Below are 12,281 nucleotides of genomic sequence, written 5' to 3'. Positions count from 1 at the left end.
AAAATTATTTTTATATAAATTGTTAGATTGCAAATCAGTTAACTCTAGTTGTAAATTGTCTGGTGCTTTTACAATATCAAATTTTAAAGGATTTTCAAATATTAATATGTCCATTTCTTTTGCGTAAAAATCTTGAAACCGATGACGAAAATTTTCATCCAGTACTTTTAGTGACTCAATAAAAATATTCGAAGGACACTGTTTGTCGTTTTTGGTTAAAAACGATTGCAAAGTAGGAAAATGACAATAATTATTCTTTTCAAGTTGAGAAATAAACAATTTTATTTTAAGCTGAAAACTTTTGATTTCTGTAAATAGCTCGTTGATTAACTTTCCTTTGCCTTGTAGTGTTATATTTATTTTATTGAGGTAAGTTGTAATGTCCACAAAAAAAGCTAACTCGCTTATCCATTTAAAATTTGATAATTCTGGTATATTATTTCCTTTTTCTGTCAAAAACATTTCAATCTTGTCTATCAACTCGAAAAATCTTTTTAAAACTTTCCCACGGCTGAGCCATCTTACTTCAGAAAAATAAATGATATCTTCATATTCTGCGTCAATTTCATTTCAGAAATTCCGGAATGTTCGATGGTTCATACCGTTTTTGCGAATGTAATTGATGGACTTTACTACAATTTCAAAACATTTTTCAAATTTACAACTTCTGCGCAAAGTGCATGTTGATGGATAATACAATGAAGTTGTAGAGGAGGCTGTGTAATATTTAATTCTTTCAATTTTTTATTAATCATGCCTACCAAACCAGTATTGTGACCCGTCATGTTCTTTGCACCGTCAGTTGTCACATTTTTTAATTTTTCCCACTTGAGATCGTACATATTGAAAACATCTAATAGTTGCATAAATATATCTTCACCTCTTGTATTCCCATGGAGGCTTTTTAATGCAGCAAGTTCTTCTGTTACATAAAATTGTTTATCAATTCCACGGATAAAAATCAACAATTGAGCGCTGCTAGTTATATCGTTGCTTTCATCAAGTTCTAGTGAAAAATACTCAAAATGTGAAGAATTTTCTTTTAATTTATTAAACATATTAGTTGATATATTTTCAATACGTCGAACTACTGTATGTGCAGACAAACTAATATCTTCAAATTTTTTAATTTTTTCCGGACAAATTTCGTAAACAGCAGCCAAAATAATTTTTTAATGAACTCTCCATCCGTAAATGGTTTGTTATGTTCAGCAATTAATTTCGAAATACGTAAGGACGTTTTGACCAATGCTGAACTTTGTTCCTTACAATTTTTAAAAACGTTTTGTTGTGCTTCTAATGATTTTTGTAAAGAATCAATTTTATTTTGTCTGAATTGAGATTCAAATTTATCATATTCACTTTTGAGTTTCGTGTCGTAGTGGCGACGCAAATTAAATTCTTTGAATACGCTTATAGATTCTTTGCAAATTAAGCATAGTGCTTCATTGTAATTATTAATAAAGAAATATTCAAAAGTCCACTTTTGATTAAATTCGCGGTTTTCCTCATTAATTTTTCTTTTCTTTGGTATTTTATTCATTTTTCCGACGATAAAATTTGAATTATTTTACCAATAAATTAAAAATAACATGTATTTCTCATTACCTATTGTAGTGAAACGTCATACGGTTGTCAATATGAACGTGTTTATGTGCAAAATGCACATATGAACATACAGTAGCAAACTGGCGAAATGAAAGAATGCTAAACTGCTAAGCGAGCCGTCGTATTCGCTGGGGAGTGGGGTTTAAACTTGCGCAGTAAAATAGGTTTCTCACTATGCTTCTGTTAGCGCGCATTTTTGTCACCGGCCACATTTCGGCATGCTCACGCTCTAAGTTTGTTGATTTTTCCTAAAATTATATTGGGCTTTGGCGGGCCGCGCAAAAAGTTGCAAAGGGCCGCAGGTTGCCGACCCCTGCACTAGATCAAAGAATCTTGTTATTGGCAGGAACATAAAGAGGTTTTGTAAATTCTAGAAATAAATGAACCTATATTAATTAGCAGAACTTTTAACATCGGAAAGACGAATAATACACAAATATTATTTAAAGAATCCTAGTTGGATCATCAAGAAGATTCCACACTTCTTGAAAACTCAATAGCAGTAGTTCTATACAAAAAAATATATCGATTAGGTTTCGTGGTCCGATTGACCAAATAAATTCTTTTCAATTAATAATTCTTTAAGTAAAAGTTAAACTAAAAATGATGTGTCGGGATGTGTAGGAATTTGAAATTTTTAAGTTTAACTGGGCCTGAGGTACCCTATATAATTTTTCGCCAAAAAAAGTAAAAATTTGACACTACATTACACTACATACTATTCTACAACGTACAGGTCAAAATGACCCAAAAATTTGAAAAACGCACTTCTGTCAGAGGGTAGTGATCGGAAGGGGTTGAGGCTTTGAGTAGATTTCCTTCTAGTCTTCTTGTAGACGTGGTCGCCACTGGAACCCTTTTCACAGATAAGTGACTTTGTAATATTCGAATAAAGTAAGAAAAATCATGGTATGGGCCAATATGATTCCACGTTGTACGACATGTTCTTTTAGTTTTAGTTCCAATTTAATTTCTTTTCTATAAATTTAATTAGTTTTCTCGATGCTTTTCTTTGTAATCTTTCTGGATTGTTTCGGCCATGGCAAATAGTTCAGATTTTGTAACTGACGAAGAAATTAGAAATAGAAAGATCAGTGATAATGAAAACGAGGAATACTTTTCTGAAGAAGTAACTCACAGTGAAAATGAAAATGATTTGTTATCAAACAACAATGATAAACCTGACGCTTCGACGTTCTTCCTGAAGACGATGCGCTCTCAGAGGACTACTTTAGCCCAGACAAGTTTTTCAAATTTTTAGGTTCCGAAGATAGAGAACAAAGCATAAACTTTGTGTTGGGCAAAGCTGGCGAAACTATCTGGACTGATAACCGAACTTTTACCGTCCAGAAACGTGAGAGTAGCTTCAAAGAATATGATTACCCATTTGCCTGGTGCCAAAGGAAATGCTCGGAAACTTGTAGAAGAGGAACCATTGTATGCCTTATTCATCAACCAAGATTGATGTCATTGTAAAATACACCAATAAAGAGATTGATAAAAAAAACTCAATACAGGTCTGACCAGAGCTATATTGGACCCACAGATGGTCTTGAACTGAAAGCTTTCCTGGGTCTTTTATTTTTCAGCGGCGTTATGATGGATTTTAACCTGAATGTCTCAGACATATTTTGTCGTCTATGTAGACCATCGATTTTTCGAGCAGTGATGTCGAAAACTTTGACTGTAGTTTTGTAAATAATTTAAAAAACTCGAAGTTAATTTTTTTCAAAGAAAGATTTTGGGATTTTTCCTTGCTAAACTTGACTTTATTGTGATTACAATATGTTTTAAAGCATTTATTTTGAAAAAATTCGGTTTTGTGTCCTACAAGGTTAATAAAAGTAAGAACTTTTAAAAAAAGTTCTTCAATTTCCCAAAAATGTTGAAAAATATGACTCATTGCACTAAAAACAGAGTTGGGTCAAAATGACCCCACGTTGTAGTACATATCCGGCCGTTTCACTTTGTTGACGGAAAGCTGACTAAAAAATATTGAACTTTTTTTTTTCATAGTCTTTTGTTCAAGAGTAATTCAGCTGGGCCATCAATAAACGACACCCTGTTTTTTCAAATGCAAAATGGCCCTGTGTGATCAACCGGAATTTAGGCACATCCTCCGCATATTGACAATAGCATGATTCAATTGGCAACTCTGGAGAAAAAGAAAAATGAAAAGAAAAACCAAAAATAAACCAAGGTTGAAAGAAGTGTATCTGGTGAAGTAAACCTTCAAGAGGTTTTTCAGCATAGGATAAAATCTTTACGTTGCAATCACTGCAAGCTCTGCTTTTTTGGTACAGCATCTTGAAATATGTCGTTGCAAAAAAAAACTGCATGAGTAATGGAGTGGGTGAATAAGAGCATATCGGATGACATAAACCTTCTAGAAGAGTTGCATTTACTGGTACGATTGACGGACAACAAATACTACAGAATCCATAAGCCGAAAACGGTAATGTATTAACTTGATACAGAGCATACTTGTGTCTTTAACCAGAAGAAAGATGAGAATAGTATTATTTGGCGTGCGGTGGCCGCAACCGTTCAGGCGTTGACACGGCGCACATCACTGTAGGGTAAAGGTCCCGGGTTCGAATACAGCGGCCCTATATTCGAACCCGACATAATTACAAATGGGCTTTTTTTTCAAAAACACCGGCACCCTGAGGGTTTATATGACTGCTATTGCGAACCCTCGTAAAGAAAAAAAATAGTATTATTTATTTACATGTGTTATTTTTTCTTATTATGTTAATTGATCTATTGTTTTTTTCTTGGCAAAATCACCTGACTCGAATCGTTTTCCGTTTATTTTCTTTCTTTCAATGAGTTTTGAGAAGATAAAATTAACAAGGATTTGACTTCGTGTCATGGATGTTTGACGTTAAATTAATTACAAGAAATTATGATTTAATGATGAAACAGTTTAGTGCAATTAGGTTTCATTTAGACGACAGCGTCTTCCTCATTGATGTGATGGAGGCGAAATAAGGTTGGGGGAAGCGACTGCGCGTATTGAAGGCTATTATGTAGATTATATTTGGCCTCGAGTTGTAATTAATTCCAAAATATTTTGTGATTCTGTTTATGTAATAAAGCCCCCTGAAAGGGCGGGAATACTGCAAAAGGCCCATTACAGAAGGAATCGCTGAATACATGTGAATTATGTACACAGTCGGAATGCCACTGCTCGCAAAAGCGGTCGGCCAACCGATTTTTTTTATTTTTGCTTAACGCAAAAAAAATATTACTGGACCAATTTATCTCAAGCATAATTTAAAAAGTTCTTCCTTCCAAGGGTTTTCTAAGACGGGAAACAAATCATGTAAAAAGTCTGTGTAATTCAGGTTGCTATCAAATACAAAGGAAAAATATAAATATATATTCAGACAGACAGACCTGCGCATCCGACGACCTACAGGAGCACTGAGGCCGACGTGAATCCAAGCAACACCCAGCAGAACACAGAACGTTTATTTCAGAGTCCAGGCGTCCAACCCAGGAACTTACAAACCACGGCAGACTTCCTACGACACCGGTAACCCATTAACACTCGATGCCAACATAGAATTCTGGTTACATTCATTCCCCGGTGTACTAGATATTCCTAGGGCCTAGTGGAAGCCTAGCTAAAGCTAACTTTTACTTTCCAGATATCACGCACTCACCCCAGAGTACTCCTTGGGGCGTGGTTGAATAACGGTTTCCTTTCACGCTAATAAATTACATTCATTCTAATAAATTAACATAAACAAGACACCCGATACTCACCTAGAAGTCTGGTCACATTCGCATGCCAGAGTACAGGATATTCCTCGGGGCGGAGTTGAACAACCGTTTCCTTTCACGCTAATAAATTACATTTATTTCAATAAATTAACATAAACACGACACAGGCACTACGCAAACACTATATACATTTTGAAATCTCAACAGCCCTGAGGACGTAGGTAAAGTAGGTAGGTTAAGGTTTAAATCATTCAAGACTAATTGTTTTTCCAACATTTACATTCCAAATATAAAATGAAAAATTATTAATTTATTAATTTTTTAAATCGACGTGCCCAATAATGAAATATTCTATCTACGAATTTATTAAAAGGAACAAATAGCATATGTAAAAACTATTATTTACACTTGTTAGTTTTATCAGATAGTTATCCTCTGCTATCAAGCTAACATATCAAGCTCAAGAAATGTGCTTATCATTTAATATCTGTCTCATACTCTTTCAGTTTTTCTTCTTCTCCTTCTCTCATTCTCTCTCTCTCTCTCTCTCTCTCTCTCTCTCTCTCTCTCTCTCTCTCTCTTTTATTTCTAACAGATTCAATGAACTATAGAGAAGTATTTTGCAAGTTGAGCTTGTTCCGGACGGCGTGGATATTGGCTCCCGGTTATATACTCAACGGCCCCTTTCTTACGGGGTTTTCAAAAGCAAAACCGTCGTTTGATCAACCGGAATAACCCTTCCATCATATAATCCGCATATCGACAATGCCTTCGAAAATTGAAGGAATAAAACTGTCGTGTCTTTCCCTGGTTATAACCTTCTAGTCTGGCCATCTATCTACTAGGCTCTTTTCCTAACATGTTTTCAAAACTACGAACTAATGTATGTGTTTTTTCATCTAACCACCTTTTGGAGAAGCTTTAGCAATAACCTTTATACATATTAGATGTTACTGTGATTGCAATTTATTGATTATTATGCAAGCTAAGAAATATATTCATCGTTTGAACTTGTCTTTTTAAAATAAAATTTACATTTATTAGGTTTCGTGGTTCGCTTGACCAAATAAATTCTTTCAATTAATTAAGGTTTTGGCTGAGATAAAAAGTCAGTGTCACAAGCGGGATTCGAACCCACGACCTTCGGCTAAATACGCCGCTGCTCTACCACTTGAACTATCGTGACTTCGATCCACTCGGACACCAACTTCCCATCTCAACCCCACCTTTTAGAATTTTGAAGTTATAGCTCAAGTGGTAGAGCAACGGCGTATTTAGCCAAAGGTCGTGTGTTCGAATCCCGCTTGTGACACTGACTTTTTTATAGCAACCAAAACCTTAATTAATTAAAATAAAATAATGGTACCATACTCGGCGGAAAGCTTCAGAAACATCCAGAATGGCATTTTTAAAATCTCTCTTTTAGTGTATATTTTCTTCGGATATACCAAATGCACCCTACACTCTCCTTGCTTCCTCTGCCGACGGCTGAAACCGATTTGGGCATACGGATTAGAACTTTCGGGCACTGCTAAACCTCCAAAATCCTCACAACCATTGTCAATGCTTCCTAACGTTTCCAACACCATTAAAAACCTAAACCTTTCTACGTTCCGCAAAACAACTATCCTAATCCTAATATCCAACACAATCTATTCGCATCTCCAACATAATCCACCCGCCTACAACCCCGTCAGACGACTGGAGAGGATACGGCCAAGGGACCCCCCAGGTCACCTTGTTTAACCTTGAGCAAAGATTGCAACAACAGTTGCTGGCTGCTCTCATGTTGCTATAATAATGACAAATATGAAAAATATTATAACCCATTACATTTTACACGGTATTTTACTTACGTTACACATCACATAAAACGTTTTACTTATTTGTAGCTATGGTTTTGTTATTAAAAATAAATTTTTAAAAAGGGTTGTTTATGCGCGTTTTTATTAATATTTCATTTTTCAGCTTTTAAACTTAATTTGAGACAATTAAATGTTATGGATCGATTATAAGGAAAATTATGTAACTATTAGAAAAACAATTTAAAAAAAAACAGCATGACAGATTGGATAGGAATGTATAAATCAATTTGTTATATCAGTTTACATGAAAATCTAGGTTAGTTAATTTAAAAGCTAGATGAAACGTTTCAATCATGAAAACACAATTTCCTCTTTGTACTGAACCAGCACAAAGAGAATTAATTTATTTAGCCGTATTTTGAATTAATTGGGTATTCCCATTCGTGCCGGTTGCAGCGGAAAGTGGTCAAATTTAACTGTATAAAACAAAACGTTTTCCTGCACCCGCTTGGGAAATTTCGTAAGAAAAATGTGCACGGATTTTTTTTAATCTCTTCTCCATTATTTCCCATTTCTATTTGGAATTTTTTGATATGTGAGACCAATACGAGAGGCGTCAGCCCAAAAGCATAATTATGTTCGATCGAAAAAAGGAAACCAATATTAACGGGCTTTTCACAACTGGCAAACGGCCGAGAATTTTATTTTCACATCGATATCTGAATCAGCTTTCGAAAATATTTTATCCTGGGGCACTTTTATAAAAGGTTAGTGGGGAAATTCAGGCCACTTTTTATCTTCGAATAAAGTGATTTGCTAAAATTGAATTTCGGTTGGCTGCATGTTTTATTTTCAATTTACATTCATTTTATCGTATATACGAAAACATACATTATATGGAAAATTAGAAACAGAAAATCCATAACTTTTCATCCAAATTTTTATAAAACCAAACTTATTTTCTTGAAAAATAATATTATTTTACAAAAATAAATCAGTAAGTAAGTAGGCTAATTTAAATTTTAAAATTCGTACCGTGTTTCCTCGTAGAAATAAACTATACTGGTTTCCGGCAGTTTTATATATGTGGTTATATTATGTCAAATTTTAACCCCAATTTTATCTAGCCTATTACACGTATTAACCTCAAATTTCCCAAGCCTTGTAAAAAAATTACGTCAATTTACTGATTTTATTTAGCCTTGCGAGTCAAGAAAAATATTCTTCCCCTCAAAAAAAAAAAAAAAAAATTTGCCGCAATGATTACATGCGCGACTTATTTTATACAATATATTAAGCCTGCATGGTCATTTTGAATTCTGGTAAATTCCGCTTCAATTTTTACTCGGGTAATGTTAACAAATGGAAAAAAGAATTATTGTGTAATAAACATTCCTTCAAATAGTATACTAACACTATAGATAATATACTGAACATGAACAAAGAAGAAATTGCCGGATTACGATGGATAGTGAGCGAATAGCAGTATATAGCTGTACTTTAAGGCTCTTTGCTTGTATCCTTGAGCGTGTTGATTGCACCTACCTCTTATCCGAAGTGCAATTGGATTTGTAAAACAAGAACTGTGAGCTTAAAAAGAAAGGTAATAAAACACAATATACAAGAGACTATCTTGAAAATCAAAGCGTTTTCGCTTTCTTTGACGTTCGTCCCGTCGGCGACAGCCTTTCTGGAACTCTTTCAAAAAACATTTGTCTAACATACTTTCATTTAAAGTAAATGTAAACAATGTTTGTAAATCCCAGGCTCTGAAGATGATCTCAATAAAGATCGAAACGTTGGCACGATAAAGAAATGAAACCTACATCACACCAGACCGCATCTCACGATTTCTGAATAATTACTTTCATTTAAAGTTTAATGAAAATAACACGCAAATAAAAAATAAATTTGTAGTCGATATTTCGGTTAAAAATTAATTTTACTGTGTGGTCTCGTAGGAGAGGTCTAGATTTGCTGAAACTAACGTATTCTACCGGGTCTCTATCGGAGCTTGAAGTACAGAGAAATCGACGAAAGAATGCAGGCGAATTTCTAAACCGGCCCGTCATGACATCATGAGGTATAACTAGCATGGTTGCATTTCACCAATATGCCAGCCGAGTAGGATATTAAAATTCATTCTGTGGCCGAAACTCGAGGAAAATTTTTTTGCATAAATTTGTACAAAATTTAGGGCAGACAGGACCAACCTTAACTATGATGTATGGGAAACCCCCTCCTCGTTTGTTCCTTTTTCTGAAAAATCAGTATAACAAACTCCTAAGTGTAACAACAAATATCTACAGTTAAAAATTTTAATTTGACAAAAATTTAAAAATTGGACAAATTATCAATTTTTTTTCTAACAAACTACTTTTCTTTATCGTGCCACGTTTCGATCTTTATTGAGATCATCTTCAGGGCCTTATGTTGTCTGCATTTCAGCAAAGATCTTTTTTGCTGAAATGCAGACAACATAAGGCCCTGAAGATGATCTCAATAAAGATCGAAACGTTGGCACGATAAAGAAAATGTTTTTCTGAAACCTACATCACACCAGACCGCATCTCACGATTTCTGAATAATTAGCTATACTAAATCTTTAGAAAATTGCACTTTTATGTTTGAAAAGGTGATTTTTCAGTAGAGGCAAAAACGGAAAAAGTCTCGCACAAAATTGCACTCTCCTCGAAGGTTTATAGCTTAGTTAAGAAGTAACTATCGAATCATATCGTCACTAGATGCTTTTAGAGCTAGAGTAAATTGTTCTTTATCTGTCTAAAAAATTGAACTAAAAGCAAAAAAGAAAGCAAATATCTTTAGCCAAGAGGATGCCAAAGATCAAAGCCATCAAGCCAAAAGGAAATAGGAAAATATGTACGAGAAAGCTGGAACGATCCTTCACACTGCTTTTCAGTATGCTTCCAAGTGCTGGTATTATACCAGAGTTGTCAGATCAGAAATTGATTTAGTCGACCCATTTTTATAACGTAAACAAACAATACAACTTCAACAGGTAGATCTTACATAGAACCAAAACGCAGTCGTACTGAGTTCTTTTCTACACCAATTTTCTCATGCAGTTATCTAATACAATAGTCCTCGAAAATTGCTAAATATATTTTTTCTTTGGTTACTAACTTACGCATATAACTATGCATATACTAACTTTCATAAATATTGAAGTATTCATGAGTATGAAACGCGAATGAAAATTCTTCCCAATGACTCACTGTATGACTAATATAATATCAAAGATAAGACACGTTAAGAGGACTGAGAAAGCGCTGTCAGGCCCGGAGGCGCTCAAATTTAACTATTCCATATTTCATGAACTTTTTGTTACCCTATGAGGTCGACTTTGTAAAGTGCTAAAGTACATGTTAAATTATTTGTGTTGTTTTGTACTTATACTGAGTTTTTAATGAGCCCGAGAAAGAAAATGAAAACTAAATATGGGTAGAATTTTAAAGTGGAACAATTTACTAAATTTCAAATTTAAAACTTCAACGTTAACTAGTAAACTTCATCTCGGCAATGAATCTAGTCATTTAATACATATTATAGTATAAGAATTCGGATTTTTTTTTTCAATCAAAACTTGTAAGGTGTTTGGGAAAAATATGTGAAGTTCTTTGAATAAAAACTATTTTAATTGTTAGTCAATGTGTAATTAACTTCCTGCTGATAAAAATGGACATTGCATTTGTGACCATCCAATAAATAAATCAATGTTTTGTCCAGTAGCTTGGCAGTTTCCGGTAATATACGCCAGATGCGTTCTCGCCAATTTCAGTGATGGTTTAGTATTTCTCTCCATCTAAATTTCATCTCCATTTTCTCTCATCCCAGAACACAAATACATCCACTGATTTACACACATTTGTAAAAATTTATTTTGTTATACTCAAGAACCAACAAGGGGACGACCAGGTTGGTGGGTCAAGGATTTGGAACAAACGTTTTTTGGTAATTATACACTCCAACATATCGGACACGAATTTGCCGCTTCTTATGGATAGGCCCTGGTTTTGTCAAAAAAAAATGTATTGAAAGTTGAAATTTTCTATTTAATAATATTTTTATTTAGCCGGTCTACTTCCTCAAATCAACTATGTGAATGTATCATTTTACATAATTTTTTATGTACATTGCAATAAAACAATAGTAAAAGCTGTCAAAGTTCATCAATAAGCAAAAAAATCGTAAAAACAAATAACATTTTTCAATTAAATTAGGTCATATTTTTTGTAGTGACACTAATATGAAATTTCGTTTTAGTACCTCAAATACCCCTAAATTTAATTTTGGTTTGAATTTTAATTTATCGATGTTTTTACCCCTAAATTTTTCCAATTTTTGAGAGGTCGTCATCGGAATATCTGATTGAAACGGTTATAATTTAAAAACAGCTAAAGGAATTGTAATGACAAACAGGCCATTTGAAAGAAGAGGATCGTAGCTTTTTTTAACGACGTATGTACCATTAAAATATAAGAAAATACAGAAAAGAGGTAAATTATTTGTTAGAAATTAACCTCGTTTTTTAAATGGCAATAATGGTCCGTTTTTAAAGTTTAATACAGTTATAAAATGGACTTTACAATTCTTTCAAACGAATCATGAAAATCGGTCCACTAGCTTTAGAGAAAATGATGGTAGATTTTACACTAGGAATAATTAAGGCAGAAACGTCGAAATTATCTGTCAGAAAATTAATTTACACCGATTTATCGAAAGTCGTTATCTAAGGGTTTTATAACGCTAGAATCACGACAATGAGGTCAAATCCAAGTTTTGACCACTTTCTTACCTACTTTGCTTATAGAATGTTTATTAAAACATGCAAAAGAGCAGTATTTTTTATTTATCTTTTTAAATCCCACCAAATTAGGGCATTCTGCGTCATATTCGAAGAAAATTTTTGTTTTATGTTAACCAACAAGGAAATTAATACCCCAAAATCTTTTTAATCAATAAATAACGAATTACGCTCAATTAATTGCGACTAAAGTTAGATGTTGAAAAATGCTACATTAACCCGATCAAGACGATTTATTAACAATAATTGGCTACACACTAATAAAAGAGTAATGACATACACAAATTGTGGGATCTGCAGCAATAAGGATT

Source organism: Cimex lectularius, unplaced genomic scaffold (genome assembly GCF_000648675.2).
Source record: "Cimex lectularius strain Harlan isolate CLEC.00 unplaced genomic scaffold, Clec_2.1 scaffold116, whole genome shotgun sequence".
NCBI lineage: Eukaryota > Metazoa > Arthropoda > Insecta > Hemiptera > Cimicidae > Cimex > Cimex lectularius.
Note: the sequence above shows the minus strand (reverse complement) of the source record.